The sequence below is a fragment of the Cololabis saira genome, chromosome 3, assembly GCF_033807715.1.
Source record: "Cololabis saira isolate AMF1-May2022 chromosome 3, fColSai1.1, whole genome shotgun sequence".
NCBI classification, from domain to species: domain Eukaryota; kingdom Metazoa; phylum Chordata; class Actinopteri; order Beloniformes; family Belonidae; genus Cololabis; species Cololabis saira.
The window spans coordinates 6,477,614-6,493,200 of record NC_084589.1 but is presented as its reverse complement, the minus strand read 5'-3'; positions in this window follow the sequence as shown (position 1 = coordinate 6,493,200).

The window sequence follows — 15,587 nt, the reverse complement described above, 5'->3', positions numbered from 1 at the left end:
GATGTCTATGGGTGGAGCTGATGTCTTTATGGGTGGAGCTGATGTGATTGAGCGGTGTTGCGAGTCACTGTGTGTGTGATGTCCAGGTTTCTGCAGAGGTCACGGTCTTGGATCAGACAACGTGGCAGTATCTAGTCAGTACTGTACAGTACTACAGTATCCAGTCAGTACTGTACAGTACTACAGTATACAGTCAGTACTATACAGTATCCAGTCAGTACTGTACAGTACAATACTACTAGCTGGTGGAGCAGCTGGTGGAGCAGCTGGTGGAGCATCTGGTGGTGCAGCTGGTGGTGCAGCTGGTGGAGCAGCTGGTGGAGCAGCTGGTGGTGCAGCTGGTGGAGCTGCTGGTGGAGCAGCTGGTGGTGCAGCTGGTGGTGCAGCTGGTGGAGCAGCTGGTGGAGCAGCTGGTGGTGCAGCTGGTGGAGCAGCTGGTGGAGCAGTGGGTGGAGCAGCTGGTGGAGCAGACCCTCCCAGCTAGAAGGTCCTGGGTTCAATCACGCTGTGGGTGCTGAGGGCGTGTTAGTTCCCCCACCCACACCCTGGGTGGGGTTGGAAAGGCCCTGCTCCGCCCACTGGGGGGGGGGTCTGGTTGGAATAACGTGATCCTTTCACGCTACGTCAGCCAGAGAAACCCCACCCTCTCTGGTGAAAAGAAGGAGAAAAAAACACAAGAGCCAATATGTAAAAACCTGACAGGACACAGTCCGGACCAGCAGGAGCTGGGGGGGAAAGACCAGACCAGATCACAGAAGGGTGGATGAAACAGGTGAGGACGATCAGGGCAGATGGAAACAAGGGACGTCCAGACAGAAACACAGACACGGCTTTCAGAATAAAACAGGAACATGTGTATTTGTATGCTGAGGATACTCAGCTGTACCTGTCCATGGAGCTGCTGACTCAGGTAAGGAGGAGAGTGGAGCTCAGTGTGGCCCCCCGGGGAGCAACGCCCAGGGCCCACTCAGGTACCACCACTGGGGGGGGGGGAGAATTCATGGATAAAAAAAAAAAAAACAAATCAGAGCGACTGAGTGAAAAACCTGAAGAAAACCTCCCAGTGAAAACGTTATATTGCTCTGCTGACCCTTCAGGTTCTGAGTGAAATTGGTAATGTTTTTATTTAAAGTGTGAAGTGAATTGAATAATGACAAGAGAATGGAAGAATGGAAAGTACTTATCAAACAGTTATGAGTCAGAACAGGAATAAAAACCAAGAAAAGATAGAAAGTATGAACAATTTAACCATGTTGAATCTTGCAAGCGTGAAGTAATGAGTGAAGGTGCAAAAGAGGTCTGGAAATGATTCTGAGCTGATTCTCTGGAGAAGATGCTGCTGGTCTGATCAGGGAGGAGTCCTCCGGTACCAGGAAGTCCTGCTCCACCTCTCCGGTACCAGGAAGTCCTGCTCCACCTCTCCGGTACCAGGAGGTCCTGCTCCTCCTCTCCGGTACCAGGAAGTCCTGCTCCACCTCTCCAGCCTCCTGCTGCTGCTGCTGCTCCAACATCTGCTTCCACATGTTTGTAATTCTGAAACACCGGCTCAGTGCACGATGAAGTCCATACCAGCATCGCAAAGTCCACAGTGACATAATAATCCTCACTTTATTGGTCAGTATACATGGAAACACTGAAATGTGTCCTCTGCTTTTTAACCCATCACCAGTTACACCAGGGCTGCCTTGATTCTGGCGCCCGGGGAGCAGTTAGGGTTAAGGGCCTTGCTCAGGGGCCTAAGGTGGGTAGAACTTTTGGTTGCCATCTTTGGGGCCCAAACCTGGATCCTCCAGACCAGGAATCGGCAACCCAAAATGTTTTAGAGCCATATTGGACCCAAAACACAAAAAACAAATATGTCTGGAGCCGCAAAAAATGAAAAGTCTTGTATAAACAGAAGATAGAATGAAGGCGAAATGTCGAGAAAAAAGCCAAAATGTCGAGGAAATATTCAAAATTTCAAGAAAAAAGTCAAAATGTCGAGATTAATGTTCAATGTACAATCTTGAGGAAAAAGTTGAAATATTGAGAAAAAAATCTAAATTTCGAGAAAAAAAGTCAAAATGTCGAGAAAAAAGTCGAAATGTTGAGATTAAACAGGAAAGGAAAAAGGAAGAAAAAAAGGGAAAAAAAGAAGAAAAAAGAAAAGAAGGAAAAAAAGGTGAAACATTTTTGAAAAAGCTCCAGGAGCCACTAGGGCGGCGCTAAAGAGCCGCATGTGGCTCTAGAGCCGCGGGTTGCCGACCCGTGTTCCAGACCCAAGCCCACCTCTGTAACCTCTGTAACCCATAGACGACAACCACAGAGACACAGAGACTAAAACTAATACAGATGAGAGGAAATGAGTGTGAGAAGTTAAAGATGAAAAGTGGTGGACCACAAGGGCGTGTACTGGGCACCTTACCATCTTCTATAATGATAAACGGTGTGTTGAGGACACAGGTGGAGGGATGGGATTTCCCCGCTCACAAATGAAGGGACGTGGAGGGAAGATGATCTAGAAAAAATACAAGCATTTTCTATTTTCAATTTCTGGTCTGATTAAATGTTTATACATGTTTTAAACTAATAAATAAGTTAAAGAACGCGTGAAACACAAAGTGTTTGGTTAGTTTGGGGATGAGACAGGAAGTCTGAGTTAACTGGGTTAACTGTGTTCAGTCTGAGGAGCTAAGAGGTCCAGCTTCACCCTCACAGGTAGAGATGAAGAAACACCAGTGAAGAAGAGGAAGGAACAGCAGGAATGAACCTGCTGAACAAACTCCTGGATCACGAGTCAGTAATTCAGCTGAGAGTCAGGAGTTTGGCTTAAACAGAACTAGAGTTTCACACCTGTCCATTCTACCTGATGACGCTTCCAGGCAATCAAAGCCCACGTTTGAGTGTCAGACCACTGCAAATCTACCAAGGGAGACACAAACATGTGGAAGAAGCTGCTCTGGTCAGATCAGACCAAAATCAAACTTTTTGGCAACAATGCAAGACGTTATGTTTGGCGTAAAAGCAACACAGCTCATCACCCTCAACACACCATCCCCACTGTCAAACATGGTGGTGGCAGCATCATGGTTTGGGCCTGCTTTTCTTCAGCAGGGACAGGGAAGATGTTTAAAATTGATGGGAAGATGGATGGAGCCAAATACAGGACCATTCTGGAAGAAAACCTGATGGAGTCTGCAAAAGACCTGAGACTGGGACGGAGATTTGTCTTCCAACAAGACAATGATCCAAAACATAAAGCAAAATCTACAATGGAATGGTTCACAAAAAATATATCCAGGGGTTAGAATGGCCAAGTCAAAGTCCAGACCTGAATCCAATGGAGAATTTGTGGAAAGAACTGAAAACTGCTGTTCACAAACGCTCTCCATCCAACCTCACTGAGCTCCAGCTGTTTTGCAAGGAGGAATGGGCAAAAAGTCTCTCGATGTGAAAAACTGATAGAGACAAACCCCAAGAGACTTACAGCTGTAATCACAGCAAAAGGTGGTGCTACAAAGTATTAACTTAAGGGGGGTGAATCATTTTGCACGCCCAATTTTTCAGTTTTTTATTTATTAAAGTTTGAAATATCCAATACATTTCGTTCCACTTCATGATTGTGTCCCACTTGTTGTTGATTCTTCACAAAAAATTACAGTTTTATATCTTTATGTTTGAAGCCTGAAATGTGGCAAAAGGTCACAAAGTTCAAGGGGGGCAAATACTTTCGCAAGGCACTGTACATGGACATATATACATGGACATATATACATGGACGTATATACATGGACATATATACATGGACATATATACATGGACGTATACCTAGATCAGGGGTCGGCAACCCACGGCTCTAGAGCCGCGCCGCCCTAGTGGCTCCTGGAGCTTTTAAAAAATGTTTGACCTTTTTTCCCTTTTTTTCCCTTTTTTCTTCTTTTTTCTCTTTTTTCCTTTTCTTTCTTTTTTTCTATTTTTTTCTTCTTTTTTCCTTTTTTTTCTCTTTTTCTTACTTTTTCCTTTCCTTTTTAATCTCAATATTTCGACTTTTTTCTCAAAATTTCGACTTTTTTCTCGACATTTCAACTTTTGTCTCAAGATTGTACTTCAACATTAATCTTGACATATCGACTTTTTTCTCGAAATATCGACTTTTTTCTCGACATTTCGACTTTTTTCTCGACATTTCGACTTTTTTCTCAAAGTGCATAATGAAAAAAAATCTTCCCCCAGTTGTAACTAATATAGATACATGCAGCATGTGTTGCCTTAATTGTAAGGCTGATACAAGACTTTTAATTTTTTGCGTCTCCAGACATATTTGTTTTTTGTGTTTTTGGTCCAATATGGATCTAAAACATTTTGGGTTGCAGACCCCTGATCTAGACCCTCATGGACCGCTGGGGCGCGAGAAACCCGGCCTCCATCTTGGCCCGGTCATCATACCCATACGACAGCATAGGACAGATCAGTAGTGAAGATGCCAGACACTGTGCTGCGTATTCCTGCACAAATCAGCAAACAATTGTGACCAGGGATCGGGGAATAACTTTCCACAAGTGAGATTCTACATTATTATCAGTTGTGTTTTGTGAATAGAATATTATCTTACTGTATTTATGTCCGTTCTCTGTTTTCCAGCTTGGGGAACACATTGAGGAGACACAGTTTGGCATCGACAACCACTTTTCCAACTTCTTGTCATTGGTTGTGTCAGTGTTTCTAAAAATAAGGCCACACCACATTGACAAACTCACCTCTCTTGACCTGCAGGAAGGGAGCAGGAGAAAGAAGCTCTGCAGAGCAGTCCTCTTTCAGGGCTTTTAGCATGTGTGTACATATGGTTTGTGAGATATACATATATTTATATATATAAATACACATATACATACATGTATGGTATGCCACATGCCAGAATATACTATTACTGCTACCTACCTACCTACTAAGAATATTAAAATACGCCGTATCATGTGTCCAGTATCATGCCTAGATGTATGACGTAAGTGTCCTAAAAGTAACTTTAACGATGCAAAACCTCAGCTCTCATTGATTATACTTTTAACATCAGGGATGCAAACTTGTCAGCTTTAGGTTATATATATATATATATATATATATATATATATACACATGTTATAAGGTAATAATATATATGTATATATGTTATAATGTAAATATAAATATTACTAAGAATACTATGGAAATATTGATTCAATATAAATACCATGTCATAGCTATCTGTTTCTTGTTATTTTCATATAAAAGTACGTTTGTCAATGTTTATAATTATTCACAAGTATGCAGTGTCATAACTACATCTCTGACGTTCATAACAAACCAAACTGTTTGAAAATCTGTTGAGAATTGAGCAAGTTAAGGTTGTTTAAGCAGTACAGGCACCATTAAACACAATGTTATGAGTGAGCGAGCTCTCCTGTGGCAAGATGGCCGCCGTGTGACGACGTCGCTCTGCATTGGCAGAGCGGGTGCCCGCTCCAAGATGGCGGCTCCACTGAGTGGAGCGGCCGGCTCCAACGCCTCGGCTCATAGCGCCCCCTGCCGTACCGGGGCGGAACTGCCGGCTCCTGCGCCCCCTGCCGTACTGGGGGGAAATGCGGTCCGGTGACGTCACGGCCGCTGGCCCTGAACGGAGACGGGGGTGTGGGAGCTTACATCACATCACATTCCAACATACCAATTAATTTAAATGCCAAAGATATACTGTTATACTATAATAATAAAGATAGGAAAATGCAACACTTAATTAATCTGATTATTCTAATTGCAAAATTCCACATACATAAAACCAAATTTTCCAAAGGTCGACCTTTCTTTCCTGCTTTTGAAATTGATTTCAATAACTACCTTGAATGTATTAAAAGAATTGATAATAAAAAATGTATACACACTGCTAACATAATTGAAGAAATATTTGGAGAAATTTAATATATGCCCTGCCATTTTCTTTCTTTTTATTTAATTTCATTTATTTTATTATATTTATGTTACTTATGCACGTCATCCACTTTACGTCTCATACTGTATGTTTATTTAATTCCTTGATGCCTGACTGTTCTGTATTGCCCACTGTCAATGTTCTGACTGTGATTGAAACTTTTAAATAAAGTTTGAAAAAAAAAAACAAAAAAAAAAACGGGGGTGTGGGAGCTGAGATATAATGTACCAATAACACCTCATTTTCAGTCGTAGTTGATGCTATTCCTTCTGGTCTGTGCATGTTATTCAGGTTTCCTTCAGTTCTCCTCCTCTATCATCAACCCTCCGGATGTGTCACAGTCTTCTCTGGGTAGTGTTTGCTTCTCATCTGCTAAACTTCCCAATGCCAGAGTAAGAGCCGTGTTTCAGGTTTAACTTCCATCCCACTGGCCACATTTTATTGGGTCAATTTCGTGACAGATATTGAGTGGACAAAAGTTTGGTCGTTACCACAAAGATTCTTTCCAAGAAATAAAGTCAAAGACATTTCTTTTAAATTCATACACACATTCTACCCTGCAAAACAATATTTATCAAAATTTAAGAAGGATATAGATGTTAATTGTTCTTTTTACCTTCAAGGCATCCTGAAACATATTCTCACTTATTCTGGTCATGTGAATTCACTTATAAATTCTGGAGGGACTTCCACAAGTATATTGCTGATTCTGTCTTTTCTGATTTTCATCTTTATTTCAAGAATGTTATTTTTGGTTTTCATAATTTTAATCACAAAGATAGTGATGCTTTCTTTTTTATTAATCTGTCTTTATTTTTAGCAAAGTTTCACATACATAAGTGCAAATTCATCCGCAGAAAACCTGAACTCTTTATACTCAAAAAAGAACTTGATCAATTTATGAGGACGATCTACTCATCAAAAAACACTAAAGACCATCGGCATCTGTAAATCGCTCCATTTGTTACATGAAACCTACTCTCGCACATTATGTTGTTTTTATTTATCGTTTTAATTTACATTCAACTGTCTTGTCCTTTATATATTCTTTTGTTTATTTCTTTTCAATATGCTGTTGGAATCTCTGTATGTGTATGTTACCTTTGTTCTTAATTTTTCATTGTGTTTAAAGATTTAAATTTTAAAAAAAAACGGGGGTGTTGGAGCTTCATTGACCTGCAGTACAAATCAAGACAATCATGCAAATTCAGGCATATTCTCAATATTTTATTTAACAGACATTCAATTCAATTCAATTCAATTCAATTTTATTTATATAGCGTCTAATACAACAAAAGTTGTCTCTAAGCGCTTTCCAGAGACCAGAACATGAACCCCCGAGCAGTTATTACATAAACAATGGCAGGTAAAAACTCCCCTAGTGGGAGAAAACCTTAAACCAAACAGTGGTAAGAAAAACTCCCCTTTAGGAGGAAGAAACCTGGACCAGGACCTGGATCATAAGGGGGGACCCTCCTGCCGAGGGCCAGACTGGGGGGGTCAGGGACGGCAACAGCACAACAGGCAGGTGGAAGCAGCAGCGGGATGACCGGGGGCGGGGACCGCAGGCCAGCACGCAGCTCCCGAAGCTCCGGCCCAATCAGTCCCAGGTTAGGTTCAGGGTCGGGGAAAGGTTGAGAAGGGGCAGGGCCAGGGAGAGGAGTCTTGACGGACAAATCTCTCCCCCGCCCAAAAGGGGCCGTTACCCTGCCCCCCTCACTCCCACACTGCAGGATCCGGTGTTGTGCATTCAGAGATGCTCTTCGCCACCGGCAGAGAATGCTGCACCAAGAAAAAAGAGAAGAGAAAGGGGGGGGGGGGGGGGGCAGCACAAGAAACTACAGGAGCGACTCTTTACGATTCAAGTGTCTTTAGTGTCTTTTATGTGCTCCGAGAGTTTGATTCAGTGTTTGAAGCGTCGGCAAAGCCCCGGTTCTGGGGGCCACAGAGATATATAATATATACAGTATATATAATATATATATAATAACCTTTACAGTTCTGGTTTCTGAACATATCATTATACTTTGTCGCTGTGGTTCATTCATATCTGGATGTCTACTTAATTTGACCTTAATCAAGTTTAATTAACGTTGAGTTCACTTTAGTTTTGATTTACAAACATAGAAGTAGAATTGGTGATGGACGTGTTATTTCAGCTCTCCTTTTCCTCCCTGAGTTCTCTATGCTCAGACCGGGGTCTCAGGTTCACCTGTAGAAGAAGATGTTATTGTGAGAACTGGATGTTATTTTGTCTAAAAGCACCTGGCAACATGGTGCTGTTGGTTTTTCCGTGTCATCTCTTCATCAAACCTCACATCCAACAAACTCTAGCCATTTGTCAAGCCTTCATTACTTTAGTTATTTTTTCCAGTCTTACTCAACACTCGCCTATCAGTTAAACGTATACAGGACTGTCTCAGAAAATTTGAATATTGTGATAAAGTCCTTTATTTTCTGTAATGCAAAAATGTCATACATTCTGGATTCATTACAAATCAACTGAAATATTGCAAGCCTTTTATTATTTTAATATTGCTGATCATGGCTTACAGTTTAAGAAAACTCAAATATCCTATCTCAAAAAATTAGAATATTCTGGGAATCTTAATCTTAAACTGTAACCCATAATCAGCAATATTAAAATAATAAAAGGCTTGCAATATTTCAGTTGATTTGTAATGAATCCAGAATGACATTTTTGTTTTTTTAATTGCATTACAGAAAATAAAGAACTTTATCACAATATTCTAATTTTCTGAGACAGTCCTGTATATAAAGAGGAAGTAGATGTTTTTTTCCACGACAGTCTTGCTCAGCTGAAACCATCAAGGGTGAACGCTCTGTTAGCACAGAACAGACATAAGTCACCTTTTAAAAATGCAAACAAGTCCAAATAGTTTTGTCAATATTTTCAGATAAGCAACTGTGCAGATGGCAAATTATAGTGTAAAGAAAATAATTCTACCCATTTGTTGAATCCATTTGACTCCAAACCTCCACTGAGCTCATAAACCAACAACTCCTCCGTCCTGCAGCAGTTCTGGAAACTAAAGAATAATGCAAAAGATCACAAAACCGCAGTCTAACTTTCACCTCATGTTCTGCTTCAGGTCATCTAGTAATCAAGCAATTTAACCCATGACCAAAAAAAGGTAAAAGCCCCCACAGACCCCATCAATCCAGCTGGCTGGTCCTGGACTAGAGTCCAGTGAATCCCAGGATGCAGCAGCTTGGTGCAACACAAATCAAATGGAAGATTTTTTTTTTTTTTTTTAATTTTCTCATTGAATTTACAAAAAAAACAAGGCACATTGTACATTCCAAAAAAACATTTTCATCATAGAGCACTGAGCGACCAATGAGTAAAACAAAACAAAGAAGATACACAGCAAAAAGAAAAAAAGGAATATAAAAACAAACCAAAAGAAAGAAAAAACGCAAGTGATCAGTCAGGAATTAGGGAACAAAGATAACTCTGAAGATCCTGGGCTTTTTGAATCATGCAAGATTTTAAATATTTTAGAGGTAACTGGTTCTCATCTTAAATACAAAACTAATAGTATAATGTTGAAACATAAGTTTCCTCTTGAAAGGTGAAGAGAAACACACCAAAGTAAAATTAGTTCTCAAGAATTTATTATTACATTTTTTATCTAAAAAAATACAACCATCGATAACTAAAGAAGGCATTTGTGGACTAACCACAGAATAAATCATCAGGGCTTTAAGTTGGAGAATCATTGCTTGTGGAACTGCCTTCATTACTGTGTTATATTGTCTATTTGTACAAACAAGGTTATATTTTGCAATGAAAGCATTATATGTTAAAAAAATCACCTCCAGTATCCAACAGATGCATAATGGACCAGATACCTTTCTCCATCCATTCTTTGTAAAAGAAGGATTTTCTCTTGATTAATATACACGTATTATTCCATATTGGGACTGTGTGTGGAGTAAAGTTATGTTTATAAACTAGAAATCAAATGGAAGATAATCTGGTGGGCAGGGGGGGTGGTGTCTGGCTGGTGGGCGTCCCCACATCTCTCTGCCCAGCGGTCTTCCCTGGGCTCTTCAGGTGCTAGTCTGCAGCCGGGGGGTGTCTGGGCCAATAGAGGGCGCTAGGGCGCTGCCCCACCACTCTGCAAGAAAAAAGAAAGAAATAAAATACTTCAAATATGTGTTCATCATTATTTTAGATGAGGATAAATAGTATATCGTTTGTGAGTAAAGCTTTCTAAGTTCATCTATGTCTAAAGTTACTGATTGGTCACATGTTTCCTCCCTGGAGCGCAAGAATCTTTGTACTCTCTTTCTAAAGGCTGAGTTATGGTTCTGCGTCAAAACGACGCCGTGCCTACGGCGTGTGCTACGCGTCGACGCAGACCACACGCCGTCACTGACGCCGTCACTGACCTGCACCTCCTTAAAAGAGCATGAGGCTCCTTTTAAGAAATGAGACTCTCTAGCGCCACCCTTCACCACGACGGCTGTTGGGGGTACTGCAGCCAACAGTGAAGCCGGCACGGGAGAACGGGGAGAACGTGCATGCAGCGTCATGTGACGTCACATCCGCAGCCCAGCGCGGGAAATTCCGGCCCAGAATTGCAGCACATTTTGCAGCACACAGCCTGTTCAAGGCAACGGAGAGATACACTAGAGGAAACATTCTTTTTGGTTTGGAACGCTTCATCTGACATTATTACTAGAAAACTTAAAACGTATACAATTTTTTTTCATAAATCCTGCCTCAAGCTCCTTTAAAATGGTAACTACGCGTGGAGGCGACGCAGACCACACGCAGACGGAGAGGGCTGTGATTGGTTCGCTTGGTAGCAACGCATTTCCGGTTTCTGGTTTGAAGCAGTCGTGAACTTTCAGCGCTCTTTTTTGTTCGTGTATGTGTGATTGTTTTTGGTTTTGTTTTTTTGCACAATAGTTGTCTTTATCTCTTTGATTCACTGTGACTGGAAAAAGTCTGATAAACCATTCAGGAAAAGATCGCGAACTAGCGGTCACGGGGGGAACTGCACCGCGGAGAAATGGAGTGACGGAGAAGTCCGAATGTTCACGACGGCGTCACGGTGACGGCGTAGACAAGGCGTCGATCTAACGCGGAACAATAATTCAGGCTTAAGTTGCCATGCGCAGTTGCCTCTCTCAAGGATAGAGAGCTGCAGTGATTCTGTACCAGCTCTGCATGGGGAATAGTCTCCAGGAACCTTCTCAGAGACTGTGGCTCTGCTTCCTTCATCATCACAACTCCTATGACTACAGCTGAATCTGAGAGGAGCTTCTGAAGAGAATCAGGACCTTCCTTAGGAACAGTGGCGGCTGCGATGAAACATTTTGGGGGGCGCACTGGCGAGTGGGGATTACAACACAACTATAAACTCTACTTGAACATAAATCTTTTTATTTTTTATTACATATCACTACATATACTACATATACATGTAGCATATTTTACATAAACATATTTTAAACAAAATAACATATAACATATTTGAACCATTTTATTGTCTGGAAAATGGTTCAAATATGTTATTTTGTTATTTGAAAAATTTTAAATTTGTTTTGTTGATGAGAAAATATATTTCTCTATTTTTCTTATTTTTGTGAGGGGGGATATATATTGTTTTTCGGCACTACCTTGTTCTCTATAGCTGATATAACATGAATTACTCCTATGTGGGATCAATAAAGTTCTTATTTTTGCCATCTGAGAAAATTAAATAATTTATATTTGGTGCCTAACTGTTTCCCATGTATATTAGTCCCAAGAGTTGTCTGGCCCTCGGCAGGAGGGTCCCCCCTTATGATCCAGGTCCTGCTCAAGGTTTCTTCCCTCCTAAAGGGGAGTTTTTCTTGCCACTGTTTGGCTTAAGGTTTTTCTCCCACTAGGGGAGTTTTTACCTGCCATTGTTTATGTAATAATTGCTCGGGGGTTTATGTTCATGTTCTGGTCTCTGGAAAGCGTCTAGAGACAACTTTTGTTGTATTAGACGCTATATAAATAAAATTGAATTGAATTGAAAAAATTGAATTAGTGCGTGTGTGAATGAATAAATGAGACGTAAAACATACGTTTCTTTGTAGAAAGGCGCTTTATGAAAATAAGTCCATTTACTTGTATTAGTTTACAGCGCAGTCTTGAACATCCAATATGGCAGCGACGTTGATGTATCACAGCAGCTGCATGGAAGGAGGAGGAGACATGGATATGGCATGGATCTATAATAATAACTGGATGGGGGATTGAAAATGGCTGCCCATTCATTTCAATGCATTCTGCTCAGCCAGCGCATACGCCGAAAAAATCTCTGACTTCCGGGTTTACTTCCGTGTACACGGGCCCATAGAGCATGCTCAGTTGAGTCACCTCCCATGATGCTCTGGGGCCTCCCATCATGCCCCGGGCAATGACGCGAGTATTCATATAATATATATTAATATAATATCTTAATTAATGTATATTATTACATGTATAGTATTACATATATTATTAATGTATTAATATAATATAATTACATAATATATATTAATATAAAACATCCATGGAGTGCACGGACACGGCTGTGACGTCAGCCGTGACGTCACGCCCAGAAAGAGACTTTTCTTTGACTTTTCTGGCCGTTATAAAACATTTTTGACGGATATAAAGTCCATGACTTAAAAATATAGAATACAAAGATTAGTAATTGCCGGTGATTACAGCTGGGAACAGTCCTGTGAACAGTTTTAGAGGCTTCTCTTTTACTATTGCGGTCTATGGGAAAAAAGCTTTCTGGGCCCCATGGGATTTTTTGTTGCAGTACCGCGGCTGGACACTGGAAAAAATCGGCGCGCCTTCTGAGTGCGAGACCCGGGGGCTGGTCTATGGCTGTGACTCCGATTGTAGCGAGTGACAGATACAGTCGCGAGTGACAGAAAACACACTGATTGGCCACGGGTGCAGAGAGCTGCGTCCGGAGGAGAATCTTTGAGTAACCAATTAGAGACCAGCATGAAGTCACATGGAAGAAAAGTTTAGGAACTTACAATACACACTCATTTGGCCGGCGCCCCTAGCCATTGAAACCTATGTATTTGGGTTTGCACAAAAAACAACTCTGAATAAACCCAGTATGGGATGGGAAGGCTTGAAAAATTAAGTCAGGCACATTTTATGAGTGCACAGATGTCATAATTACTTTTTACTATGTCATTTATGTGTACTGTGTCTATATATTGTTTTCCCCCGTGTAATTTTAATGGGGGCGGCGCCCTAGCGCCCCCTATTGACAAGCCGCCACTGCTTAGGAACACAATAACACTGTCGTCTTCATGCATTGGCCATGCTCTGTATGGAGAATAAACTTATCAAAAACATCCCTGACTTTAACCAAAGTCATTGAGAAATTAGCTTCTCTCAAGGATAGAAGGACAAAATGTATGCACAAAAGATAAAACACTGTAGTGCACATCATTATAATGTTGCTATTGTTAATTTCATTTATTCAAATAGGCTGATGTGATACTTTAGTACATTATTTGCGAGAAAACTACACCCTTATTGTCCATGATGGAGGACAGCTTAGCCACCATCCTCCTCTCCCCCACCATCTCCACAGGATGGAGACTGCAGCCCAGGACAGAGCTAGTACTACTACTACAGTACAGGATGTTTATGTTTATGGTCCAGTCCAGTTTTTTGTTCAGGTGAACACCAGGTACTTGTAAGAGTCCACTATCTCTGTCCGTTCCCTGGATCTTAACCGGAGACGGGAGGACTTTGCACCAGCGAAAGTCTGCTACCAGCTCCTTCGTTTTCCCAGTATTTATTTATTTAAAAAAAAACATTTTTCCCGGTTTTTTCCCCATTTTATCACCCAGTGCTCCTACCTAAGTGACAGTCCTGGGCATTGGTCCCTCTACAAACCCCGGGAGTTCCTGGGGTTTCCTCAGGTCTCCTCCTTAACCTGAGGAGTGAGCAGGCCGCATCTTTTCACCAGACAGGGTGGGGCTCCTCCCCTCCCCGGATCCTGTGAGACGGCTGCACTACCAGCTGCGCCACCCTTCCCCCTGTAGTTTTCCCAGCATTAATCTGGAGGCGGATCCGCTGGCACCAGTCTACAAATCTGTGGTTCAGTTCTCGGTACTCCCTCTCGTCTCCGTTGTTGATGATGTGGTGGAGAGGTTAACAGTTTTATATAATCATTTTTGTTGAATATTATCAAAGTGTAAGAAGTCAAAAGTCTTAAGATACTGAAAGCTTTGGTGACCGTAAAAATCTCTGCAACTCGGCTCAATACAAAGGAATGCTGTATGCTGTAAAACCTGCCTGTCTTGGGCCCAAAATTGGAGGAAAGCGCACGAGGTCTCTCTCTCTCTCCTTTGAGAGCGGAGTAATCCGCTCCCGTTGTGCAAATTCCCCCCCCTTTTTCTGTGTACAGAGGGCATCATTTCTAAGAACAGGTGTCCTCTGAGGCTTCTCTGTTTGGGTACAGATTGCTCCTTTTTTTTGAGCAATTTACACCAAAATTCGTAGAAACAGGTGTCATTTGGGGGCTCCTCCCCTTGTGTGCACAAATTTCCCAAGATACTGAGGAAAAACACGAGATTCTGGGAAAACGCACAAATTCTGAGAAAAAGACACCCGTTTCTGAGAAAAGGTGTAGGAGAGGGTGGTTAAAGTTTAAAAAAATGAAAGGTTGTTTCTTTTTCCTCCGATAAAATATAAGTGAGAGAAATAATGGAAGAAAATGAGTTGTAATCATGATAATAAATAAAAACTGAGGGGTGTGGCCTCCAGGCCCTTTGAGAGTATATAAGGAGGAAGACCCGATGAAAGATTTTAAAGTTGTCCATTCGAATGGTTAATTCTCCTGTGGTTGGTACAATTGTATTCATATAATAAAAACCTCCGCAGAATTGAACGGAACACCAGACGATCTGACTCTTCGCATTTTTTCTTCAGTCCAATTGGAAAAGGTACCTATAGAAACTTAGTTTATGTAGGTGTTTATGTAAGTGTATTTGTCCCTCAGAAGTTCTGGCTGGATGGTGTTGAAGGCACTGGAGAAATCAGCCCCAGAGTCCCCAAGGGCAAGGGCCCCAACGACAACTGGGTATCACTTAGAAAAGATCCTTTATTTTTGGTAAAACTATCATTTTGATGAGCAGTTTGTTCTGATCTACAGCGGTTTGTTCTGCTGTGAATGTCTGCTGGCAGCTCCGCAGGTATCTGGGTAGGGATTGGCTGAAGGAGCTGGTAGCAGAAGCTAACGTTGATTGACAGGCAGTGGACATGTTCCAGTCCACTTCCTGTGCAGTGTGAGGAAAAGAGGGCTTGAAAACTACTCTTCAGAAAAGCCGTGGTCACATGACCGATGCTCTGTCCATTCCCTCCTACACACGCCTCTGGTGGTCAGTGGAGGAGCTGCAGCGTTTCTCAGCTTCTGCTGGACAGAAGTTCCAGAGTCTGGTTCCATTGTGTAAATTGTTGGGCGACAGTCCTATGTGAACATGGGAAGCCTTAATTTGAACTTTTAGGCCCAGCTCTGAGGCCTTGATTTTCTTACAGCCGACCACATGGTTGAAACAAAGGAACCTCCATAATGACCCAACGCCCGAGCAGGATTTGCATTTAAGGCCCCTTGGTGAT